We start from the raw sequence: 6,750 nt of genomic DNA on the forward strand, positions 1-6,750 counted from the left end.
TCATCATTATCTATAGTATAGTGTATATATACATACTATAGATAATGATGATGATAGAAAGATAGATAGATAGATAGATAGATAGATAGATAGATAGATAGATAGATAGATAATATATATCTCACGTCTCCAGCAGGTACATAATATGCCCTTAACAGTTGTGGAACATGAGGCCAGAATATAAATGCAAGTTTATATAACATACATCTAAATATTTAAAAGTTATAAACCAAGCTAACAGGTATTAAAAAACCTATAGACTAGTCTCCTACTTGGACAAATATACATTCATAATGACTGGAAGGCCAAGTTCAAATTTCTAGGACTTCTTGGTGTTTCTTGCTGGAATGTGGAGGCCAAGGAGAGAGCCAGTCCACAGCATACCCTTCTTTGCTTCTTGTTCTACCTGTAGCACTGTAAGATGCTTCACACCTGTACTTTTGTTTATCATATTTCTATCTTCTTTATTTGTCTCCAGACAGCAAAAAAAATCACCTGCTGGGCCTAGGTTTGTGTCCAACTATGGTATGGTCTTTTCAACATGGAGAAGAGAAGTTTGCAAGCCTCATAAGTGAATTTGGGGCCGCTTAGGTAGGGAACTTAGAATCCAGCACACAGACTAGAAACTGGGGCGTGGCCCTTGATCAGTGTTGACTTCATGCCCCTTAGATAAGTGTGCAGCTGGAGGACACAGGATCAGGACAGAGAATCTCTTGTTTCAGTATAATGATAATTATTTCAGGTGAGAAAATAAGAATAACTTTAAATTTTCATTTAACATGGTAAAAACTGAACTGAAAGCTTGACAACTCTGGCCAAGGAATTACTGATGAATTTGTGCGTGAGAAGTCATTTCAGGGGCCACGGCACCTGGATAGGACTTGAACCATTCACCACTACCTATTTTCCTTTATGCTTCTTAGAACACTGCAATCTTGCTTTTGTAGCAGCCCAACTATCAAAACCAATGGATATTTCTCAGAACCGACTTCACTGGCAATGACAGTTTTTGGTGGCCTACCAAGGAATTAGTCCTTCCTACTTTTTTGCAAGAGAGGGCATGTGATACAGGTTGGCCAATTGACAAATTTTATTCTCTTAGAGTAGTCATGTGATGCAAGCAAAGACAATCAGAATCTTTTTTTCAGAATTTTTATGGATGCTGGGGAGAGAAGTCATGTACCCACTTTCCACCAACATACTGAAATAAAAGATGAGCTTGGAACGGTTGGGAGAGAAAGAAATTGAAAAAGAGAGAGACAAAGACAAAGAGAGACAGAGACAGATAGAAAGAGAGAGAGACAGAGAGACAGACAGAGAAAATAACTCTTGACATGTCTTAAAACCCTTATCCATACTTACCTGGCATGGGAGATATTATGATCACGAAGTTGGTTCTCCCAGGGCGAGGCTTATCCATTGCACTCTGTATGTGCTGATCCCTGCGATCTCTCCAAACATGGGAAACTCAATTGCATAATGTGTGGTAGTGGGGGACTGCGTTTGAGCTCTCCTCTGGATAAAAACAACAACAACAAAAACAAAAACAACAAAAACAAACAAATGAACAAGAAAAACCTTTAATCTATCCACAACTGATCCAGCCCTGGGTTTTCTATAAATGTGAAAAAATAAATAAATTTATCCAGATATTTATTGCTTCAGTGGTTACAATTAGGTTTGTGTTGTTCATAACTGAAAATGTGTTGATGGTCTCATGGTACATAGCACTCCTGAATACTCTCTCTATTTTTTAACTTTCTCTTTCCTAAATTTCCAAGATACATCTCTTCAGTTTTCCCTCCTGCCTTTCTTAGCACTACATTTATTGATTTCTTTATCTATATGTTCCTCAAATGTGGATATATTTCTGCTGTTTCTCATTTCATTCAGGAGACTCTCTCTAGATAAAAACACCAACATCCATTGTCTGCTCCCCTTTTATATTAGTAATGTTCAAGCCAGGCCCCTACATATAGACAACTGATAAAAACTCACTGGATCTTTCTGTGCTTTAGTTTAGGAACTGCTCCCACCACCCACTTACTCAAATTCCTATCTTTTAATCATATACTGCTGTTCCTGATTTAATGGCTTTAGCCTGGCTTCATATCCTGACTCTTGTTTTTCAGTTTCTTTTCTTTGCTCTCTTTCATGACTACAATTCTTGTTAATCCTGGAGGGGATAATCTGATTTGAAAACATTCCCAGCTCATTTCCTGGTATCATCAGATGATACATCTTCCAAGAGAGCAAGAAGGTCTACCATGTAGATCAGTGATTCTCAAATTTTAGCAGGCATCGATATCACTTGGAGAACTTGTTAACATGCAGAATGCCGGGCCCCACTCCTAGAGTTTCAGTAGGTCTGGGGTGAGACCTGAGAATGTGAATTTATGACAAATTCACAGGAAATGCTGCTGTTGTTGTGGGCCATAGGAATAATTCTGATTTAGTCCATATTTGTTTTTTTATTTTCATTACTGCAAACTCTTGGATTATGTGCTTTTTTTTTTTTTTTTTGGCACCCCCTCCGAGTCTCTTATGTTTTTTTTTTTTGAGTGTGGGAGGAGTCTATATATTTTTTCTAAGAAATAGACTATGGAAAAAATGATGGGATGTTACTGCCATAACTGTATTATGATATATAAGACAGACAGATTCTCCAGCTGGTCTTAAAGAAACAAGCAGCCTTTTTTTTTTTTTTTTTAGGTGAGGAAATCCTTGGTTGACCTCACAGATTGTAAGGACCTTGTCAGCTTATAATTCCTTATTTTTTTTATTTTTTATTTTTTTACGCCAATAGCACCTAGTCTTCCTAGGTGGTCTCCCATCTAAGTACTGACCAGGCCCAACCCTGCTTAGCTTCTGAAATCAAATGGGATCAGGCTTGTTCAGTTTGGCATGGCTGTAGACAAGCAACTATATTGTAATTGTTAACTGCCTATACAGAAGCCATGACAGAGATATAAAGGTGGCCTTAAAGACCTGAGGGAAGCCTCTAGCTGATGGTCAGTAAGAAGCTTGGACCTGCATTCATATAACCACAAAGAAATGAATTCTGTCAAAAACCTAAATGACTTGAGAGTGGATTTTTCCCCAGCTGAGAGGCCGGATGAAATCATAGTCTAGCCGTCTTGTTTCTTGAAGCCTTGGAAGCAAGAGACACAGATAAACCATGGCTGGACTCCTGACTCATGGAAACTGTGAGATAATGAAAAATGTGTGTTTTTTAAAGCCACTAAATTTGTGATAATTTGTACTGAATGGAATAACTTCTAAAATTATTATACCCAGCACCAACCTCTCCAAAGCTCCCATTAGTATAACATATCAGGCTTTTTATGAAAGGTGTTTTGCTTTCTTCTGTAGTCTCAATACCTAAATTGTTGTCTCTCCTGGTTAGTCTCACTCTATTTCAACTCTCTTCTTCAAACCTGGAACAAGCTCTAATAGATAGTCATCAGAATCTTTGAACAATTTTTCACCAAGAATTCTTCTTTGCGTCTTTTCTTACCCTTTATAAAATTCACTACTCATATTGTCACTTTCTGTGATGCCGCTCATCAGCCCAACTCCTGAGAGACTAATTATTTATAGTCCTTGCCTCTAAGCACCACATATTTACCTTTATTTTTTTAGTTATCACATCATGTTACAAAGTTAGTTGTCTTTTCCATCTCCACAAGTAGACCTCAGCAACTTGAACACAAGACGTTTCCCTTTAGTTTGCCTGTATCCCAGAGACCTATTGCGTGGTACTTATTCAATGGTTCGACCAAGAACAATAATTTGTAAGAGAATTACATATATTTTTAAGAAGAAAATTATTTATTAAGATAACACTAATGCAAAAAACTAGAAACCTTATCAGAGAAAAAAATATATGACATAAACTAAACAGCATCCGAAATCATGATGTGGCAAGCCCTGAACAGCAGTGGGAGATAAGAACAATTGGAGGGCTTTGTCGTCATGGCATGAAGGACGAACGCTGGGTTATATCTGTATTTTGTGGGCACCCTATGATGCTCCTTTATAAGATGCTGTTTCATACTGAGCTTTTGCTACAGATTTGAGTTTTTTATAGTTTTACTTAGATATACTCTTTGAATGAATTAACAATTCTCATGACTTTTGATGGAAGATTTCTAATTCAATTACTAAATGAATAAATAACCATATGCTTTATAACAACCCAATTTTAAATATGCTACATAATGAACATATAGGGTTTTAAAAAAATCTAGTAGTCTATTATATTTTCTATTTTATTACAAATAAATCTTATTTTTTAATAGTTTTTTTCCCTCACTTTTCTGGGAAATTAGTATTAAAAGATTCGATAGCACTCAGATTTATATCTGGGGATCTCACATGAGGAAAGTTTTTCATTTCTAGGTCTACTGTTATGCTCCTTGAGATGTATATTCTTCTTAATGGTATCATTAAATGTAATAATTGTATTGAATTTTTCTATTTTTTCCTTCTATTATGATAGAACAGAGTGAAAGGTTAATCTCATGTGACAGTCTTAATAAATTCAACTTATAATGCATAAACAATTACATAGAAATTATAATATATAGGTAAATTTTATAAAGTTAAGCAATGTGACAATACAATTGTTATTTAAATAAAATCTATTATCCAATATAAGTCGAACTGATATGTCCTTTGGATAAGAAAACTACAATAAATCTTTCAATATAGATATCTATAGACCTCCCAAAACTTCTTTATAATAAGAAATTAAAATAATTTACATTGCAAAACGTAAAAGGAAAAGAGATCAAATAGCTTGTGCTAATCTACTGACACTACCTGTTACCTACTAAAATGTGTCCTTGCAAAATTCATATACTGCAGCCCTAACACCCAGTACTACAGAAAGTGACTATATTTGGAGATAGAACATGTAAAGAAGTAATTAAGTTAAAAGTAGGTCATCAGGGTGGGCCTTAATCCAACCTGAGTAGTGTCCTTATAAGAAGAGGCGATTAGGTCATACAGAGAGGCATCAGTGACAGCCATACACAGAGTACGGGCCACATGGGGACAGGCAGCAAGGTGACCATCTGCCAAGGAGAGAGGCCTGGAGAAACCAAACCTTTCGGCAAGCTGATCTTAGACTTCCAGTCTGCAGAACTGTGAAAAAATAAATTTCCTTTGTTTAAGCCACCCTATCCCCAGTACTTTGTTATGGCAATTCTAGCAAATTAATATACTGCTCCCTCGGCACTACCAAGAGTGTGATGACAACAATGTTAAAATAGGGAAAAAAATACTTACATTTCTCACCCTTTTGAAAAATGAAAGAAAAAAATAACTGCTGATGCTATAAATATTTCTCAGAAGCAGTTTTATAAATGATGCATAAACTTAGATCTATCCTTATTAATGTTCATGTTGTCTCTTTTTTTTATCTTGATGCGAATCTTTTCTGTTCTGTGTCTCAAAGAAACATTAATCTGGGTGTATTACTCTAAAATTAGAAAAGGATAAAAAAGGTAATCTTATTTAATATATTCCTAAAATGTTTACTTTAGCAATAAAACATAACAATGTGGGAAGAAAAGGTTTTCATCTTAAAACCTATGCCAGAATATTGAAACACAAATAGACACTATGAGGTGCACAAGTTTTAAAACCTGTTTTGTTAAATATTCTAAAGACAACTTGACATTTGGTCTTTACAATTAAAATGATAAACACTAGGTTAAGAAACTCTGAAGAACTTTTTGTCTTATATATAAGTATGAAATTTAACAGCTGAAAAAATTCTTTATCTTGGCAACCTGTATTATGACTGGAATTACTTAATTAATGCAAATTTTAAAAAATACATGATTCCAGATATTGCTACTGAATGAGTTTTCCTAGACTGATGATTGAACTCTTAAAATATTATTATTCATATAAACAAAATGAACATGCCATTATTTATTAATACACTGTAAGCCTAAATCCTTTTGTTAAACTCTTTTTTCCTTTACAAATGAAAAAAATTATAAATTTTTCTTATTAAATTCTTGATATATAAGAATAGTATTTTATAATCATTATTATATAGGAAGATACCTATTCTATACAAAATGTAATTCCACTAGTCACAGATCATTTTTAAGTTACTTAGGTTACTAAGGTAGCAGATATTATATCTTGAAGCCATTGAACAATATACCAGCTGACAAGCTAACAGAAAATTGAAAGACAATTTTCAATACTATGCTCCAACTAAATGCCAATTTAGAAACTAAATATAACTCCTGGAGTCTGTTTGCACTTTAAAAATTGCATTCCAAAGTTTAATAGTAGAATGAAATTTTCTGTAAGTTCCACATCCTCAAGTCTTGATGCCTAGGTAAAGTTTGTTCCAAAAGAACGGGCACTGTTACTTAAGATGCAAAAAGCATTTCTAAATCTATACATAGATATTACACATTTCAAGAAGAAAATTTTTTGGAACAGTGAACTTCCCAGTCATAAGGGTAACTAGGAACAGATTAAATAACAAAACGTACAGCTTCTACTGCTAGGAAGAAAGGGTCCCTGCTTACTATACAGAACCTTAGATGATTCATTTAACAAACATTTATGGAAATTTAACTATGTGTAAAGTACTGTGTTATCTGCTAGGGAATGCCAAGGCCCAGTCATTAAAATTGAAGAGTTGGTAATTGATTGGGGAGGTAGTAGAGAAAACAATGGCAAACCAGTGTGGTAAGAGACGGGCAATGCTGTTATGGA

The 6,750-nt window shown here is 34.7% G+C and overlaps 1 non-coding gene and 1 pseudogene across 1 annotated transcript; one reads left to right on the forward strand and one right to left on the reverse strand.

Annotated features, from left to right (window-relative positions):
* Nucleotides 1–1,354: 1,354 nt before the first annotated feature.
* Nucleotides 1,355–1,518, forward strand: LOC112481521. Its single transcript, XR_003046902.1, has one exon. It is a non-coding gene; the product is annotated as a U1 spliceosomal RNA (small nuclear RNA).
* Nucleotides 1,519–2,797: 1,279 nt separating this feature from the next.
* On the reverse strand, nt 2,798–2,916 carry LOC112481443 (annotated as a pseudogene).
* Between the last annotated feature and the right edge of the window lie 3,834 nt (nt 2,917–6,750).

Source organism: Pteropus alecto, unplaced genomic scaffold (assembly GCF_000325575.1).
Source record: "Pteropus alecto unplaced genomic scaffold, ASM32557v1 scaffold72, whole genome shotgun sequence".
Taxonomy (NCBI): domain Eukaryota; kingdom Metazoa; phylum Chordata; class Mammalia; order Chiroptera; family Pteropodidae; genus Pteropus; species Pteropus alecto.